Source organism: Siniperca chuatsi, linkage group LG23 (genome assembly GCF_020085105.1).
Source record: "Siniperca chuatsi isolate FFG_IHB_CAS linkage group LG23, ASM2008510v1, whole genome shotgun sequence".
Classification (NCBI taxonomy): domain Eukaryota; kingdom Metazoa; phylum Chordata; class Actinopteri; order Centrarchiformes; family Sinipercidae; genus Siniperca; species Siniperca chuatsi.
Genome location: NC_058064.1, coordinates 3,331,618 through 3,351,535, shown reverse-complemented (window position 1 = coordinate 3,351,535; position 19,918 = coordinate 3,331,618). Strand labels below are relative to the sequence as shown.

At 38.5% G+C, this 19,918-nt stretch overlaps 1 protein-coding gene across 3 annotated transcripts in view; it reads left to right on the top strand.

Moving 5' to 3' along the window:
* Positions 1-19,918, top strand: part of LOC122871541 (plexin-B2-like) — a 190,400-nt gene that overhangs the window by 33,879 nt on the left and 136,603 nt on the right. The window lies entirely within an intron of this gene.

The following is a 19,918-nucleotide window of genomic DNA, read 5'->3' as shown; positions in this document are numbered from 1 at the left end:
AAGAAATAACTTACTAGAAATAGGGTAATGTATTAATGTACTCTTTCAAATATTAGCCTATATATATTATCCCCCCCCCCAAAAAAAGGTAACGCTTAAAAGGTTTTATTGGGTGCAGCTAAATTATGTGCTGGTGCACCTAAATGAAAAACGTTAGGCACACCAGTGCTAAAAAGTTAGTCTGGAGCCCTGGTTAAGTTAACCAGGTTAACTTTGTTAAAAAACAAAGTTCTTAATTTGATGGATTTTTTATCTAATATTGTTTTCTTTGTGAAATATTGGAGAGTTTTGGGCCTCAAACAGTTATTTAAATGAAACCATGTTTATGTCTCTTTGGTGGAACTGCTAACAACTCATAGACATCTGAAACATGGCAAGGAGCCCAAACCAGACTCTGCTTCTTTGTAAGACATCATCACAAGCCAAAAAACGTTGGGAACACTGGTTTAATCTTTGACAACATGTTATATTTTATAACATGTCAGCTAAATGTAGTGGGGTAAAAAGTATCATGTTTCCCTCTGAAATGTATTGCAGAAGAAGTAATAAAGTAGCATAAAGTGGAAATACTCATGTAAAGTACAAGTACCTCAAATTTGTACAGTACAGTACTTGAGTAAGTGTACTTGGTTACTTTGCACCGCTCGTAATGAGGTTACCAGTTTTGCCATTCCGGGGACTAACCCGGAAAACTTCGAGTCACAAGCTTACTGCTCTAACCTTCTGGCAATTGTTGCTTCGACTCTGTATTTTGTGGTTTAATGGACATTGCATTAGTCTTTTCTGGTCATATATGAAAAGTGTTTAACATTTGAACATTAATACTGGATCAGCAAGTTGTTGTTGATTACTGTCCGCATGTCCTGCCAAGAGCGAAGGCCTGCAGGAAACTCTGAATACTTGTAATTGTTACAAGCCATGATCATTTAGAAGTATCAGCTTTCATAATACACTCATATCTTCAGGAGCACTAGTTGGTGATGTTTTGGGAAATGAAAGCAGGCAGTAAAGCTCTTTATCAGGCACTTCCTGTTCTTAGATGACTTGCAGCTTGTGATCTCTAGAGCCCATGAGAACAGGCGCTTTAATGGGTTTGAAGCGTCTTGACGGTGATTGATGCCAGCAGGGAGCTCTGAATGCAGACCACACTGCTGGTCCTTATAACTGACACATCCGGTTCTAAAACAAGATGTCAGCTGTTTGTGGAGGGTGAAAAGACGTGGTCTGACTCTGTTAGTCCGTAAAGTCAGTGTGATGGGAGAACACACGAGAAGAAGTTGTGTTGACAAGCTTTGTAAAGGAATCTCTATTGAGTAAATCAATGTTTGTGTTGAATTCAGACCTTTCTTTGATGCTTAAGAAAAGGGCTGGAGGCGAGATTAAAAATTGGACATCTCCAGTCACAGATGATTCATTGAATTAGTCCCACAAAGCTCAAGAGCATTCAGCAGGAAACTGCAGAGAGATGGATGAATAGTTAGCATAATGGTTATTACGGCTCTTTTGCTACGCTGCATCTGTCTGTGTACTGTCTCTGTGCTAGGGGTCTCAAAAGAGCAGCAGTTCGATTGAAAGCTACATGAGGCAATTAAATTACAACAGAGGAGCTTCATTTTCTTGTTGAGTTGAACAAGGTAGATTCACTCTTTTCTCAGTAAAGTCTGATGTTAATATGGTCGCTGTTGAGTAACCTTTTCTACAAAAGAAGAGATTAATTGAAGCTTAAAATGTAAAATAAATAAACAGCAGTCTATGAGCGCTCTGTACACAGAAAGATGGTGCCAACATGAAAAAGACGTATTCTGTAGTTGACATCTCTACACAGGATTTCTGGGTAATAAACTTTTAATTTCAAACAGTTGCCTCTTACTAACATTTTAAGGACACTAAGATGTGGTTTTATCCTTTGCAGCTTTAGGAAACAGCTTAAACCCAAAGAAATGTAATGCACTGTTTAAATTAACATTGCCAGCACTTAACTTTTTGAGATGACTTCAAACAATCCACAGTAAACACAAGAAGACAGAAATATTAAATCATGAATGGAATAATTCGCACACAACTTTGATTCAATATTTCATTGGAGTGTTCTTTGATCGCAGTCGTCAAGGCCCAGAGCTCTGCTGGTTTTCATTCTAACCATCTAATTTTGGGGCAATATTATACCTTGGATGGCAGGTAAATCCAATGAACCATCGTAGAAGTTCAAATCCCACTTCACATTAGTTCTCCAGAACGTATTCTTAATTTAATTTCAATTATGCGTGATTTTTTAAATGTAAATTGTCATAGTTTTCTCATAGACTATGATAGAGGCTTTGGACATGCATGAACTTCATGTTGCACTATGTGACCTAGCCATTACGATACATCACATGGTGTCCATTTATGTTGTGTCGTTTTGTAATGTCTTGAACATAAAATCTTAAAGCTGCACTAATCAATATTTTTATATTGTCAATGAATCAAATTACTATGTGTAATGTGAAAGGTGTCGCTCGTAGTGACAAACCCACAGAGTTATCACCAGCCCTGCAGTTCCCTTCACCTCTATGAAACGCTTTATCGTCTTTCAGCTCATTATTTTGGTTTTGCAGCCTGCAACGTTACTGTCTCAGCGCGCTCATCAACCACATTTTCAGCTGAAGACTGCTGTTTTCAGCAAATAAGCTCAGATTAACTCACTCCTACACTACCTGCTCAGCACCAAATGGCAGACAGACAAAGTTAGCAACTAGGCGAAGAAAGTTGAACATTTAGGAGCTAAAGAGCCAGATATTTGTCTCAGGAGTTTGTGTAGCCCAAACCAGACTTAAAAGGAATGTAAATATTGGACTCTAAATGAATGCTAATGTTTCTTTGTGTCTGCTGGATATAAAAAAGGGCAATTGTTTGCAACATGTAGGGCTGCAACTAACGGTTATTTTCATTATCAATTAATCTGACAATTATTCTCTCTATTAAACGAATAATTGTTTTGTCTATAAAACAGTGAAAAATGTCCATCACAGACTCCAAGGTGATGTCTTCAAATGTCATGTTTTGTCCAACCAAGCCAAATATATCCAGTTTATTATTATTATTATTATTATTATTATTATTATTATTATTATTATTTAACCTTTATTTAACCAGGAAGACCCTTGAGATTAAAATCTCCTTTTTGAGGGAAACCTGGCCAAGATAGCACTAGTTTCTTCACCAGGTGCTCAGTATGTACTCTAAAAGAGTCATCCACCCAAAAACCCAAGTACTTTAAGGATGATACCCCTCCCAAGGTATGAATGTAAACATTATCTGTGATCTGGGAGCGAGCTCTGGAAGATCATGAATTTAGTTTTCATTAAGAAAGAGCCAACTTTAGACCATACAATGAGGCCTGCAGCTGTTGAAAGGCAGTCTGGAGCTCATCAACAGTCTGACTCAGAGAAGAGAGTAACTATTGTATCATCTGCATAAAGATTATAATGTTATGTTAAGAAAGGCAGCAAATACTCACATTTGAGAACCTCTATCCATTGAATGTTTGGCATTTTTGCTTGCAAAATTTATAAAACAATGAATCAATTATCAAAATAGTTGCCGATTAATTTTCTGTCAATCAACTAATCGATTAATCAACTAATTGTTGCAGCTCTAGCAACATGTCTCTATACCTCGATGTTGTGTTAACAGCTTGTTCTGCAGCCCCCAAGTGGCCAAAACATTCAGTAAATACTGCTTTATAAGAACTTTTTCTGCACGAGATAAGGTTTTTTGGAGGAAATGATGCATTTGCAAACTTGAAGAAGCTAATTGTGAGTTAACTCTTATATCATGCAGGGATAAAACAGATCCTAGAGAGATCTGGTGTGGTGACATTTGAACTTATACTACTGTCAGTTTTCATTTTTATAAATCTTTGTTTTTCTCGCACCGTATGGAAGAAATCTTTTCAATCATCTGGAAGTAAATAAACTCAAAATCTAATAAAGCAATTGATGTGATAGAATACCAGCAGTACTTCTGAGTTCTGAGAAGCAAGATTGCTGCACTGCAATGTTTTGACTAATATCCTGGATATATTTGTCCTCTGGCTCCCTCAGCTTTTATCCACTGCCTGCCCTAAAACCAAGCTGGATGTGCACAGTCCAGCTCTTCTGTGACTAAAGGTGCCAAATAATTGATGACTTTTGGGAGTTTCTGTAAAGTCCAGTGGGTTTTTGTTCCAAAACAGAGAACAACTTGAAATGGTAGTGTTGAAAGCCAAAAATCTTATCGCAGAGGCCGAGTAATGGTCGAGTCACTGGTATTGATCAACAACCCTATCAACCTCAGCAGATATATTGTGGTCATTTTTATGCTATGTGGGCCAGTAGAAATCTCTGTTATTGCCCCCTTACAATATAGATGGCAGGCATTAATGAAATATGATGTGTCCCTGTCTCCCTGTCTGTAAACTGCTCAGTCATAAAATTAACATTTTGTACAAAGCAGAGCTTGACTCAGAGAATTTGAGCAAAGCCTGAGCAGAATCCCTCAGTATTTCTGACTCAGCTCAAACCGAGTGAAAGGGATCAAGGCAAACTAAACTGCAAGACCACTCGTATGTTTGTTTGTTTTTCTTTTTTGTTAAACCATAAACAAGTTCTTACTTTGATGGAGGTGATTTAAATACACTGTCTTTTGAGAAATAATCTGAATAATTAGGTTGAAATAATACAGAATTGATTTACTTGTATTGAAAAATTAATATTCAGCCTTTTTCTCATTGATGGGTTAAGATGAAAAAGTGTATTTGTTAGGGAATAATGTGAAAAGTTGATTGTAATGTTATACTCTACTATTTATGGTTATAGATATGTTTCTTATAGTTTTTGTACAAACGAAGCACAATGAGATTTTGGAAATGGTACTTTTGGGAAAAAAAAGATGACTGTAATCTGTTGTATACATGGTATCTATGGTCATATATATATATATCAATCACATGACAGATCAATGTGTTGTATTTAAGGAAACCAGAAACAGCCTCAGGCACTACTCTGATAAAGGCAAGGTAGCTGAAAACATTTGGTGAATAAAGCAGAGCAGTGGACTGGAGAATTATGCAATGTGTTTTAATTTTGATAAAGCATAAACAAGTTAACACAGTAGGAAGGAAAAGGGTCCCGTATTTTGTAGAACTTGTCCTTCAAGAAAAAGATAAGTTCTAGAATATATTTGATCCATTGTGTCAGAACAGGAGGAAGTTCAGATATCCACTGTCGTAGTGAACATCGTCAAGCAGAGTACATAAAGATTTTGAGCAAGTGAAACCTTCAACGAATTGAGACAAAGTGGTGGCAGAATACCCAGGATACATGCACCTGGTGCAAGACTAAGAGTTAATCCAAGTATTTTCTTGGAGAGCATCTGAAAAAGCCTGTTCTTCAGTCTTACACTTAGAACAGGTTTTAGACCATGGGTGATTTATTTTATAATGTTTCACTTGGGTAATATTAAGCCACTTATTATTTGAAATTGTATTTCAGTGGCTTTTTTAGTACTCAAGTATCCAGCTAACTAGGGCTGAAACGATTAGTTGATGAACTGATTAGTCGACTAGTTAACAGAATGTGTTTGGTAAACAACAAGCAATTTGAAGACATCACCTTGGGCTCTGGGAAATTCTAATTTCTATTTATTATATTATATAATGGGCATTTTTCACCATTCTGTGACATTTTATAGACCAAACAAGTAATGATTAAAAAGTTATCGTAAGTTTCAGTGCTAACTCTGACCACATAATATCCCGATCACGAACATCAATAGAAGAGCCCAAACCCCCTTCCCACAGTTCCTTAGAGCTCTGACTCCGCTGTCAGGGACTCCTTTAAGGACATGAGACAAAACTTTTTGACCGGTTACCAGATACCTAAAAAATTGGGAGCCAGGTAAATTAATCTTATCTTTTAGGTCATCAGAGTAGAGCGCCAGTGATTAGTCGAATAATCCAAAATGCCAAATATTTGCTGGTTCCAGCTTCTTAAATGTGAGGATTTTATGCTTTTCTTTGTCATACATGATAGTAAACATCTTTGGGTGTTTGACTGTTGGGTAGACAAAACAAGACGTTTGAAGAAGTCACCTCGGGCTGCGGGAAATTATTTATTATTTTTCACTATTTTCTGACATTTTATAGACAAAACGATTAATCGATAAGTTAAGAAAATAATAGATAATGAAAATAATTGTTAGTTTCAGCCCTACATCAGAGTGTCATTCTTTATTAGATAATTGGGTTCAAGGCCAGGTGGGAAATCAAGATTCAGGAACAGATGTGTGAGCGGAGAGACCTCACTACTGTAGCCCTCAAACATCCTCGTCAATCTCCATAGAGTATTTTGTAACAAAAAAGTACCTTATCACCTTATTTTGAATCACATTTAAGAGATGACTAAGGGATAGAGGAGAGACTGGAGCATCCAACCAAGAAGATTATTGATCTTCGCCAATCTACTTCCAAATGTTAATGTTTATTACTTATATTATGAAAAATCAGCTAATTAAGTTTAGTCGGGTCAAACTGGTATTTATCAGACACGAGTGTTGATGTTAACCCTAGTATGACGCAAAATAAATAATAGATCTCCAATCGGCAGTCAAGAAGATTGATTTAGGAACTTGCAGTCACACAAAAGAGAGATTCATAGATATTAATATTTATTCTGCTTCTCCCTCTCCACTGCCAGATTGCATAATTAGCTCCAAGTCGACTCCCAAATCATTAGCAGCTTTCTCAATACTCCTGATGGATCAAGATTGATTATTTGATATTAAAATTGTCCAGCACCACATTTAGATGTGGTATAAAAAATAAGCTCAGGGGACAGATTGACAACTGAAGAGATGGATTAAATAGCTGGGATATTCTGCTTGTGTGTGTTCTGGCAGTCTAATGAGGGGATTTAATAAGACCACCAACAGAGAAACAGGGAGAGATGAAGAGCAGGCGGATAGGACTTTGTTTCACCTTCTGAACCTCATTATGGAAATAGGCTACATTTCTGATTGCTTTGCTGCATATGTATTTGTCCCTCCATACAGGTGTGTGTATGTGTGTGTCTCCAGCTGATGACTGAGGCTGGAGAGAGATTCAGTCTTCCATGTTTGTGCAGAACCAGACCTGTAAGTTTGGTTTTTGTGGTTTTCTAATGTATACTTAATGCCAGGATTCTATAGTTTCATGACAACAAAAGAGTCATCCACACACAGAAAGCGCAAAAAGGCATCTTTTTAAATTTATTGAGTCCCATTTGGCTTGTTAAAATCGCTATCTTCTGCATGTAAGTAAAGTTCTGAGTGTAAGTAAAGGTATTTTGGTGTAACAGGTTTAAAGTTCAACTAAAATTAAATTCTAGCTGTTCTAAGGATGGCAGTGTTGGTTGGGTCGGTTGGTTGGCCCACCACTTTAGACCAGACTGAAATATCTCAACAACTATTGGATGAGTTGCTTTGAAATTATGTGCAGATATTGATGGTCCTCAGAGGATGAAGCTTACTGACTTTACTGACTCCCTTGACTTTTCCTCTAGCACCATTAGCAGAACTTAGTGAACTATCTCAACATGTACAAGATGGTAAATGGTACAGACGTTCATGGTTTCCAGATGATGAATCCTAATATCTTTGGTGATTAGCATTTAGCCTCTTGTTTAACATATGTTAACTTTCTCAAGAATGTTAAAAATGTGTTTCATTTTTTCTTAGTAAGAAAGTATCAGATATGAGTCCTGACTGAGAATATATTTAGGAGTTATTGATATTCCCCAAACCAAAGTTCTCATTGTGATGAAGCCAAATAAGCTTTATTAGGTTTGAATGTTATTTTATATTGCTTCTTTCAAATTGTGACATTAAAAACAATCAGCTAGGGGTGGAACTAAAAATAATATTCCTGATCTCTTAATCTGCAGATTATATTCTTCATTAACTGATTGTTCTGTCTATAAAATAGAAAAAACTGTGATAAATGCCCACATCAGCTTCCCAGAGCCCAAGGTGAGTCTTCAGATGTTTTGTTTTGTTCGAAACCCAAATGTGTGTAATTTACGATAATGTAAAACCAAGAAAAGCAGCAAATCCTCATATTTGAGAAGCAGGAACCAGCAAAAGTTTGGCATTTTCGCTTGAAAATGACTCAAATGAATTCTACTTAATTTTCTGTTGATCGAACAGTCTATTAATCAACTAATCATTTCAGATCTACTTTTAACATGAATTAAACTTAAGTATTGTTAGTTTGTGATAATGTAGCTTCTTTACATGTAAAGCATCTTCTAACAGCAGATTATTGTAGCAGCTAATTTACAAAAAGTACTACTAGCCGTTTAACATAACAAACACAAATAGCAAACATACTTCTTTAAATTTTAAAAAGCTTCCACAACCCAGTCTCCTTCCTTGCTCCAGGCAATCCTGTCAGTTAACCTTTGACCTCGTCCTCAGTAGTTGGCCAGTTCATTGTCGAAGTAAAGGGTTGTGACCCTCAGAAGGTCCTGAGTGATCCCTGGCGACTTTTCACTGCGTCAGCTTCGTCTCCCAGATAATGCTCAGACGTGCTCCCTTGTAAACATGTGCCCCTGTGCAAAGTCATAAACTCAGAGGTTAGACGTGCTGACAGTTCGCTGTGGTTTTCTTTGTCCAACAGAACAGAGGATGAAGATAATTAATATTGTGTTGGTGTTTTTTTCCCTACTAGATGCCTTGAAAATGAGTCATTTACTATACTTATTGTGTCTGACTGTTGCATCAGGGTTGATGCTAAATTTTTTATGTGTCAGCAATGTAATCCAAAAGGATTTTAATATACCCAGGAATAGGGCTGAGTGTTGATGCTAGTGCCGATACAACATGAGAGTTTTGTTATGAATACCAAAATGATACTACTTTTGTTACTTTGAGAAATAAAAAGTTTTTCTACAAAACCCTGTTTTTGTTTAACAAACAAAAGCAAACTTCTCAAATATTTCCTTAATTTGCGAAATGTTGATTAATCAGATAGTTCCTGATTCAGAATTTGACCAGAGATTCGATTCCAACTTTGAATACTTGAAAGTTTTGATACCCACTGCTATGGATACAGTTCTGTTGGTACAAAAGTAATGAAATTAGATACCGGCCTCGCTCCGAACTCTGATTGTCTTGGAATTTTCTTTCCGTGTCTTGTTGTGGCCGTTGACTCCAAAGAGCACCTTTTTGTTTGACAAATTTGACTTTTAAAATAACGTTTTACTTACTGTCTGTAACGCAAAGGCGCATTTCAGTTTTCTGTTTTTGAGTTACCATTATTTTCTTCAGTGGGAGTGCATTTATGTGACTAAAGTGTTGAGTATCTTTGGTCAGTTAAAGGATAAGCCCGGTGATATTTTTCTTAGTAAATCCCATGAAAAGACAAAGCAAGGCAGCTTTATTTATATAACACAAGTGCTTTACATAGGCAAAAGAAGCATTAGAATGACATTCAAACCAATAAGCAAAAAAAAGACCAAAACCAACAATGAATGTATCCTAACAAGTATTGTGTGTTTATCTAAAGCCTGATATATCTTTGAGCTCCATTGTTGTCCAATAAACAGTGAGCAGCTCTGTTGCACTGCTTGACATGTTCCTTCATTAGCATGTGTATTAATCCACAGCTGAAAATAGTCCCCAGCAAATGCACTATTTCCTCCTGTTTGAGTAACATTTGCTAAAAGCTACAGTGCCCAGCTGTGAAAGGAAAGTATTGAGCCTAACCACAATGTCATCATATAGTCACAACATGATTCTGCTGACATATGATAAACCATAATAATGCAAAAATTGATCTGTGTTGCAAGGTTAAACTGCTGTATGAACACTGTGTCAACATCCATGTGTTTACTGAGTCGCCAACAGTAAAGAATATCTCATCAAGTGTATTTAAGGTTTCTTTCTTTAGGCTGTTGTTGTGATGTTAGTAGCAGTTTTCTTGCTCGTTTCCCAACCTTGTTTCTTCATCTTGGGTTTTTGTGTTCTCTGCATGTCCACTCCCCTAACAGAGTCCTACCCCTGTACAGTACATGGGAAAAGGGAAAGCCCCTGTGGTCTCTGTGGAATACTGCATGGCTCTGGTATGACGTAGTAGGAGTTAATTAAGAACAGACGTACTTTTCTGTACCACTGCAAAGGACAAATGACCTCTGTAAGGACCTTCTTCTGTGATTCTTTCCTTCCTCTGTGATTCTTTCCTTCCTCTGTCTACATTTACATGCTACATGTCTTTCTTTCATTACAGGGAAGTGGTCATGGCTGTAGGATGATATGGAAAGTTGTAAAACAGAATAGATAAATCGCTCTTACTGTGCCTGCCTTTAGCTGGTCAGGCTCTCTAGCCTATCTACACTTTTGAAATAATCTGAATTTAAAGGACAATTCTGGTTTATTACAACTTGGATCTTATGTTTGTAGGTTTGGTCTTTGATTCTACTGGCATTGTACTCCAACAAACCTCCAGGTTAATCGAACATATTTGGAAGACAAAAATTAAAGCCAACAGTAAAACTATTACACATACTGTCCGCTGTCAGTTTTCAGACTGTCGGCAGTCAAGAAGATTGATTTAGGAACTTGCAGTCACACAAAAGAGAGATTCATAGATATTAATATTTATTCTGCTTCTCCCTCTCCACTGCCAGATTGCATAATTAGCTCCAAGTCGACTCCCAAATCATTAGCAGCTTTCTCAATACTCCTGATGGATCAAGATTGATTATTTGATATTAAAATTGTCCAGCACCACATTTAGATGTGGTATAAAAAATAAGCTCAGGGGACAGATTGACAACTGAAGAGATGGATTAAATAGCTGGGATATTCTGCTTGTGTGTGTTCTGGCAGTCTAATGAGGGGATTTAATAAGACCACCAACAGAGAAACAGGGAGAGATGAAGAGCAGGCGGATAGGACTTTGTTTCACCTTCTGAACCTCATTATGGAAATAGGCTACATTTCTGATTGCTTTGCTGCATATGTATTTGTCCCTCCATACAGGTGTGTGTATGTGTGTGTCTCCAGCTGATGACTGAGGCTGGAGAGAGATTCAGTCTTCCATGTTTGTGCAGAACCAGACCTGTAAGTTTGGTTTTGTGGTTTCTAATGTATACTTAATGCCAGGATTCTATAGTTTCATGACAACAAAAGAGTCATCCACACACAGAAAGCGCAAAGGCATCTTTTAAATTTATTGAGTCCCATTTGGCTTGTTAAAATCGCTATCTTCTGCATGTAAGTAAAGTTCTGAGTGTAAGTAAAGGTATTTTGGTGTAACAGGTTTAAAAGTTCAACTAAAATTAAATTCTAGCTGTTCTAAGGATGGCAGTGTTGGTTGGGTCGGTTGGTTGGCCCACCACTTTAGACCAGACTGAAATATCTCAACAACTATTGGATGAGTTGCTTTGAAATTATGTGCAGATATTGATGGTCCTCAGAGGATGAAGCTTACTGACTTTACTGACTCCTTGACTTTTCCTCTAGCACCATTAGCAGAACTTAGTGAACTATCTCAACATGTACAAGATGGTAAATGGTACAGACGTTCATGGTTTCCAGATGATGAATCCTAATATCTTTGGTGATTAGCATTTAGCCTCTTGTTTAACATATGTTAACTTTCTCAAGAATGTTAAAATGTGTTTCATTTTTCTTAGTAAGAAAGTATCAGATATGAGTCCTGACTGAGAATATATTTAGGAGTTATTGATATTCCCCAAACCAAAGTTCTCATTGTGATGAAGCCAAATAAGCTTTATTAGGTTTGAATGTTATTTTATATTGCTTCTTTCAAATTGTGACATTAAAACAATCAGCTAGGGGTGGAACTAAAAATAATATTCCTGATCTCTTAATCTGCAGATTATATTCTTCATTAACTGATTGTTCTGTCTATAAAATAGAAAAAACTGTGATAAATGCCCACATCAGCTTCCCAGAGCCCAAGGTGAGTCTTCAGATGTTTTGTTTTGTTCGAAACCCAAATGTGTGTAATTTACGATAATGTAAAACCAAGAAAAGCAGCAAATCCTCATATTTGAGAAGCAGGAACCAGCAAAAGTTTGGCATTTTAAGCTTGAAAATGACTCAAATGAATTCTACTTAATTTTCTGTTGATCGAACAGTCTATTAATCAACTAATCATTTCAGATCTACTTTTAACATGAATTAAACTTAAGTATTGTTAGTTTGTGATAATGTAGCTTCTTTACATGTAAAAGCATCTTCTAACAGCAGATTATTGTAGCAGCTAATTTACAAAAAGTACTACTAGCCGTTTAACATAACAAACACAAATAGCAAACATACTTCTTTAAATTTTAAAAAAGCTTCCACAACCCAGTCTCCTTCCTTGCTCCAGGCAATCCTGTCAGTTAACCTTTGACCTCGTCCTCAGTAGTTGGCCAGTTCATTGTCGAAGTAAAGGGTTGTGACCCTCAGAAGGTCCTGAGTGATCCCTGGCGACTTTTCACTGCGTCAGCTTCGTCTCCCAGATAATGCTCAGACGTGCTCCTTGTAAACATGTGCCCCTGTGCAAAGTCATAAACTCAGAGGTTAGACGTGCTGACAGTTCGCTGTGGTTTTCTTTGTCCAACAGAACAGAGGATGAAGATAATTAATATTGTGTTGGTGTTTTTTTCCCTACTAGATGCCTTGAAAATGAGTCATTTACTATACTTATTGTGTCTGACTGTTGCATCAGGGTTGATGCTAAATTTTTTATGTGTCAGCAATGTAATCCAAAAGGATTTTAATATACCCAGGAATAGGGCTGAGTGTTGATGCTAGTGCCGATACAACATGAGAGTTTTGTTATGAATACCAAAATGATACTACTTTTGTTACTTTGAGAAATAAAAAGTTTTTCTACAAAACCCTGTTTTTGTTTAACAAACAAAAGCAAACTTCTCAAATATTTCCTTAATTTGCGAAATGTTGATTAATCAGATAGTTCCTGATTCAGAATTTGACCAGAGATTCGATTCCAACTTTGAATACTTGAAAGTTTTTGATACCCACTGCTATGGATACAGTTCTGTTGGTACAAAAAGTAATGAAATTAGATACCGGCCTCGCTCCGAACTCTGATTGTCTTGGAATTTTCTTTCCGTGTCTTGTTGTGGCCGTTGACTCCAAAGAGCACCTTTTTGTTTGACAAATTTGACTTTTAAAATAACGTTTTACTTACTGTCTGTAACGCAAAGGCGCATTTCAGTTTTCTGTTTTTGAGTTACCATTATTTTCTTCAGTGGGAGTGCATTTATGTGACTAAAGTGTTGAGTATCTTTGGTCAGTTAAAGGATAAGCCGGTGATATTTTCTTAGTAAATCCCATGAAAAGACAAAGCAAGGCAGCTTTATTTATATAACACAAGTGCTTTACATAGGCAAAAGAAGCATTAGAATGACATTCAAACCAATAAGCAAAAAAAAGACCAAAACCAACAATGAATGTATCCTAACAAGTATTGTGTGTTTATCTAAAGCCTGATATATCTTTGAGCTCCATTGTTGTCCAATAAACAGTGAGCAGCTCTGTTGCACTGCTTGACATGTTCCTTCATTAGCATGTGTATTAATCCACAGCTGAAAATAGTCCCCAGCAAATGCACTATTTCCTCCTGTTTGAGTAACATTTGCTAAAAGCTACAGTGCCCAGCTGTGAAAGGAAAGTATTGAGCCTAACCACAATGTCATCATATAGTCACAACATGATTCTGCTGACATATGATAAACCATAATAATGCAAAAATTGATCTGTGTTGCAAGGTTAAACTGCTGTATGAACACTGTGTCAACATCCATGTGTTTACTGAGTCGTCCAACAGTAAAGAATATCTCATCAAGTGTATTTAAGGTTTCTTTCTTTAGGCTGTTGTTGTGATGTTAGTAGCAGTTTTCTTGCTCGTTTCCCAACCTTGTTTCTTCATCTTGGGTTTTTGTGTTCTCTGCATGTCCACTCCCCTAACAGAGTCCTACCCCTGTACAGTACATGGGAAAAGGAAAGCCCCTGTGGTCTCTGTGGAATACTGCATGGCTCTGGTATGACGTAGTAGGAGTTAATTAAGAACAGACGTACTTTTCTGTACCACTGCAAAGGACAAATGACCTCTGTAAGGACCTTCTTCTGTGATTCTTTCCTTCCTCTGTGATTCTTTCCTTCCTCTGTCTACATTTACATGCTACATGTCTTTCTTTCATTACAGGGAAGTGGTCATGGCTGTAGGATGATATGGAAAGTTGTAAAACAGAATAGATAAATCGCTCTTACTGTGCCTGCCTTTAGCTGGTCAGGCTCTCTAACCTATCTACACTTTTGAAATAATCTGAATTTAAAGGACAATTCTGGTTTATTACAACTTGGATCTTATGTTTGTAGGTTTGGTCTTTGATTCTACTGGCATTGTACTCCAACAAACCTCCAGGTTAATCGAACATATTTGGAAGACAAAAATTAAAGCCAACAGTAAAACTATTACACATACTGTCCGCTGTCAGTTTTCAGACTGGCTTCATGGTTCAACTTTGATATACCACGCTCACCGTAGTTAGGATGCACAGGAAGTCAGACATACTGGTGGTGCTCACTTTCAGTTTTACCTCCAAATACCGAAATGGAGTTAACCCGTTGCTTTCTATTAATGATCTAATTTAAAGACTCTGAAAAAGTCAAAGTTAAATGTCTTACATGGAGACATTTAGTGTTGGTTGACATGTAGTGCCAGATTTCACTGGATTATTTGTCGACTGTTAGAGTAATCCAGATCAGGGTTTGTGGTGCAATACTGTACATTTACAATTTGACCAATCACATCATATAGCTGCGTAAGCAAGAGCTTTACTCCTCATCAGAGCTGTAATATTTGACATGCCCCTCTGAACAGTCCTCGACCTCGACCAGTAAGGTGATTTTCAAAGAGGTTTTTTTTGTACAAGGAAGTTTTACTAGCTATATTCAAACATAAAATGCTTTGGATGTTGTGCTAAAATTTAGTTTCAGGTAGTATTAACAGATCTGGTCCAGGTCTACCTTCTGTATCATGTTACTCCTCTTGAGGATTCATGCAGGGATAGGAGGAATAAGAAACAAATACAGAGCAGATATGTTTCTTTCTTTGCCACTTTGTAGCTCTGCTGACTCATTCCAGCCTTCTGCTCTGACTTTGTTTATTGCCTTTTCTGTCCGAGGATTATGGGATTTGCTTTTTCTCAATAGACTTGATAATACATAACAGTAACACCAGAAACAGCAGAATCAGAGTCAGAAGCTTTAAATGTGCAACATGTGATGAAATGCATCAGTGTGGTCAGGCGTCACGTTTTGATTCCACACCTTCTTATTCCTTTATCAACATTTCTGCTTTCATGTATGAAAGAGAATTGTCTTTGGAAAAACAGTCTAAAAACAATCGGGATGTGACTGAGTGAATTTTAATGGCAGTCTCTTTTTTTTTGTGTCTTGCATGAAAGACAAAAAGTCTTTGTTTTCACATTGGCATGCAACTGTTTGCCAGTGGCTAACACAGAGGAGGAATGTTCAGTGGCACGTTGATTTGCTTTCTTTATCATCAAAGAAAAGGAGTTCTTCCACCAGTTTACCATTGATCTTAAGTGGGTTACCAGTGATCTGCTCCGTGGAAACTAATCACACTGGGTTTTTTATTGATTTGGAAGTCTTTTGGTCTTTTTTTCTTAAAAGAGTATACCAAGACTTTTAAAGAATTTATGCATTACCCATAGGGCTGAACAATTAATCAAAATTTGATCAAAATCGCAATGTGGCCAAGTGCAATATCCAAATCACAGGAGCTGCAATTTTGTGATAAAGGTAAAATGTATGCTTCTATACATACTACAATCAAAGATGAATCCACAGATGCATTCTGCGCATGGGCACTAGAAAACAAGATGGCGACCTCCTGACAGCAGGAAGAGGAGCTCCTCTTGCGCCAACCATGAATTGGCCTTAAGACAGTGAACATTAGACCTGCTAAATATCACCATGTGAGCATTGTAATGTTGAGTTAGCATGCTGGCAATAACATTTAACTCAAAGCACGGCTGTGTTACAGCCTCACAGAGCCGCTAGCATGGCTGTAGACTCTTAGTCTTGTTAAAAAATGGTTTTGTCTAATGCTGAATTTCTGATTCACAATATAAATAAACATTATTTTTAACCAATGTAGTTGATGTGGTTAGGAACCCTTTTGGAACTATTTCTTTTTAAGCAACAAGAAATGTATTGATTTAAAACAAGGTCATTTTGTATAACAACACCAACCTCCTGCATACAATTGTCACATTTAGCTGCTTTCATTTACAATTTCCTACCATTTCCAGGCAGAGCTGTATGGTGTGACTTTCTTAATCCTGGGATAATGTGAATGTTAATGTATGTTGGCATGGAGCAAAAGAGCTGTCAATTCTCCAGTGATGCATGTGTGTTTTTGGAGTCACAGTTTCTATCATTGCAAGGATACAATGGAAAATATCAGAAAATCAGGTGCAGACTGGTCATTTTAGGATAAGACCATGTAGCCAAAGTTTAAAGAGCAGGAAATGGTCTCTGTGTGTCCCTGATTCAGAATCAGAATCAGAAATACTTTATTGATCCCCGTAGGAAACTCTTTGTTCCAGTAGTTCTTCTTTACGTCAGTGCACACAGGAGAAAGCGATAATTTAAACTATAAACAGGTCAGAAATAAATTAAGTAACATGTTGGTATAAGTATAAGATAAACTAAGTGTCGAGTACCAAGTGGGTTTACTGGTAGATGGTGAAGTACAGTATAAATACAATGTCACTAATTATGTAATAAATAATAGTAAAAGCGGAGGTGCATGTACTGTCGAGTAATTGAGGTATATCCGTAACAGTAATAAGAAAAACTAGCAGGGAAAACTAATATTGCACTTGAGTAGTAAACAGAATATTGCACAATTATTATTAAGATGTAATGCTCAATGTCCAGTTTAGTGACCTAGGGTCAAACAGACTAATCCTTAGAGGGAGGAGTTAAATAGTTTGATGGCCACAGGCAGGAATGACTTCCTGTGGCGCTCTGTGGTGCTCTTTGGTGGGATGAGTCTTCCACTGAAGGTGCTCCTTTGTTTAGCCAGCACGTCATGGAGCGGGTGGGAGACACTGTCCAAGATGGCGTGTAGTTTGGCCAGCATCCTCCTCTCTGACACCACCGCCAGAGAGTCCAGCTCCACCCCACAATGTTACTGGCCTTACGGATCAGTTTGTTCAGTCTGTTTGCGTCCGCTACCTTTAACCTGCTGCCCCAGCATGCAACAGCATACAGGATAGCACTGGCCACCACAGACTCATAGAACATCTTCAGCATTGTCCGGCAGATGTTGAAGGACCTCAGCCTCCTCAGAAAATAGAGGCGGCTCTGGCCCTTCCTGTAAACAGCCTGGAGTGTTCCTGGTCCAGTCCAGTTTATTATCCAAGTGTACTCCCAGGTACTTGTAGTCCTCCACAATGTCCACACTGACCCCTGGATGGAAACCGGGGTCACTGGTGCCTTGGCCCTCCGTAGATCCACAATCAGCTCCTTTGACTTTGTTGCATTGAGCTGCAGATGGTTCTGCTCGCACCATGAAACAAAGTTACCCACCACAGCCCTGTACTCCGTCTCATCACCACACGCTGACACATCCCACCACAGCAGAGTCATCAGAAAACTTCTGAAGGTGGCAGGACTCTGTGTGGTAGCTGAAGTCTGTGGTGTAGATGGTGAAGAGGAAGGGAGAGGACAGTCCCTGAGGGGCCCCAGTGTTGCTGACCACGCTGTCTGACACACAGTGCTGCAGCCGCACATGCTGTGGTCTGCCAGTCAGGTAGTCCACAATCCAGGACACAAGGGGCGTCCACCTGCATCGCTGCCAGCTTCTCCCAGCAGGGCAGGCCGGATGGTGTTAAAAGCACTGGAGAAATCAAAAACATGATCCTCACCGTGCTTGCCGGCCTGTCCAGGTGGGTGTGGATGCGGTTAAGCAGGTAGATGATGGCGTCCTCAACTCCCAGTCGGGGCTGGTAGGCGAACTGAAGGGGATCCAGGAGGGTCTGACCATGGGCGCAGCTGTTCCAGCACTAGTCTCTCCAGGGTCTTCATTATGTGGGAGGTCAGTGCCACGGTCTGAAGTCCTTGGAGCCACTGGGGCGTGGCGTCTTCGGCACAGGAGCGAGGCAAGATGTCTTCCACAGAATGGGGACCCTTTGAAGACTCAGGCTCAGGTTAAAGAGCGTGTTGAAGGACTCCACAAAGCTGGGGGGCACAGGCTTTTAGCACCCGGGGCTAGCGCCATCGGGGCCTGCAGCCTTGTTCGAGTGGAGCCTCATCAGCTGTCCTCTCACCTGGTCAGCAGTCAGGCACACAGCAGAAGTTACAGGTGGGGAGGGGGAGTCGTCGGTCTGGAGAGGGCCGTTAGCCTGATGGGGAGGGGGCAGAGTACTCAGAGGAGATTGAGGGCCGACAGCAGCTGAGTTAGAGGGGGGATGAGCAGGGCCGGTGTGTCGAATCTGTTAAAGAACAGATTCAGTTCGTTGGCCCTTCCTCTGTCTACATTTACATGCTACATGTCTTTCTTTCATTACAGGGGAAGTGGTCATGGCTGTAGGATGATATGGAAAGTTGTAAAACAGAATAGATAAATCGCTCTTACTGTGCCTGCCTTTAGCTGGTCAGGCTCTCTAGCCTATCTACACTTTTGAAATAATCTGAATTTAAAGGACAATTCTGGTTTATTACAACTTGGATCTTATGTTTGTAGGTTTGGTCTTTGATTCTACTGGCATTGTACTCCAACAAACCTCCAGGTTAATCGAACATATTTGGAAGACAAAAATTAAAGCCAACAGTAAAACTATTACACATACTGTCCGCTGTCAGTTTTCAGACTGGCTTCATGGTTCAACTTTGATATACCACGCTCACCGTAGTTAGGATGCACAGGAAGTCAGACATACTGGTGGTGCTCACTTTCAGTTTTACCTCCAAATACCGAAATGGAGTTAACCCGTTGCTTTCTATTAATGATCTAATTTAAAGACTCTGAAAAAGTCAAAGTTAAATGTCTTACATGGAGACATTTAGTGTTGGTTGACATGTAGTGCCAGATTTCACTGGATTATTTGATTAGAGTAATCCAGATCAGGGTTTGTGGTGCAATACTGTACATTTACAATTTGACCAATCACATCATATAGCTGCGTAAGCAAGAGCTTTACTCCTCATCAGAGCTGTAATATTTGACATGCCCCTCTGAACAGTCCTCGACCTCGACCAGTAAGGTGATTTTCAAAGAGGTTTTTTTGTACAAGGAAGTTTTACTAGCTATATTCAAACATAAAATGCTTTGGATGTTGTGCTAAAAATTTAGTTTCAGGTAGTATTAACAGATCTGGTCCAGGTCTACCTTCTGTATCATGTTACTCCTCTTGAGGATTCATGCAGGGATAGGAGGAATAAGAAACAAATACAGAGCAGATATGTTTCTTTCTTTGCCACTTTTGTAGCTCTGCTGACTCATTTCCAGCCTTCTGCTCTGACTTTGTTTATTGCCTTTTCTGTCCGAGGATTATGGGATTTGCTTTTTCTCAATAGACTTGATAATACATAACAGTAACACCAGAAACAGCAGAATCAGAGTCAGAAGCTTTAAATGTGCAACATGTGATGAAATGCATCAGTGTGGTCAGGCGTCACGTTTTGATTCCACACCTTCTTATTCCTTTATCAACATTTCTGCTTTCATGTATGAAAGAGAATTGTCTTTGGAAAAACAGTCTAAAAACAATCGGGATGTGACTGAGTGAATTTTAATGGCAGTCTCTTTTTTTGTGTCTTGCATGAAAGACAAAAAGTCTTTGTT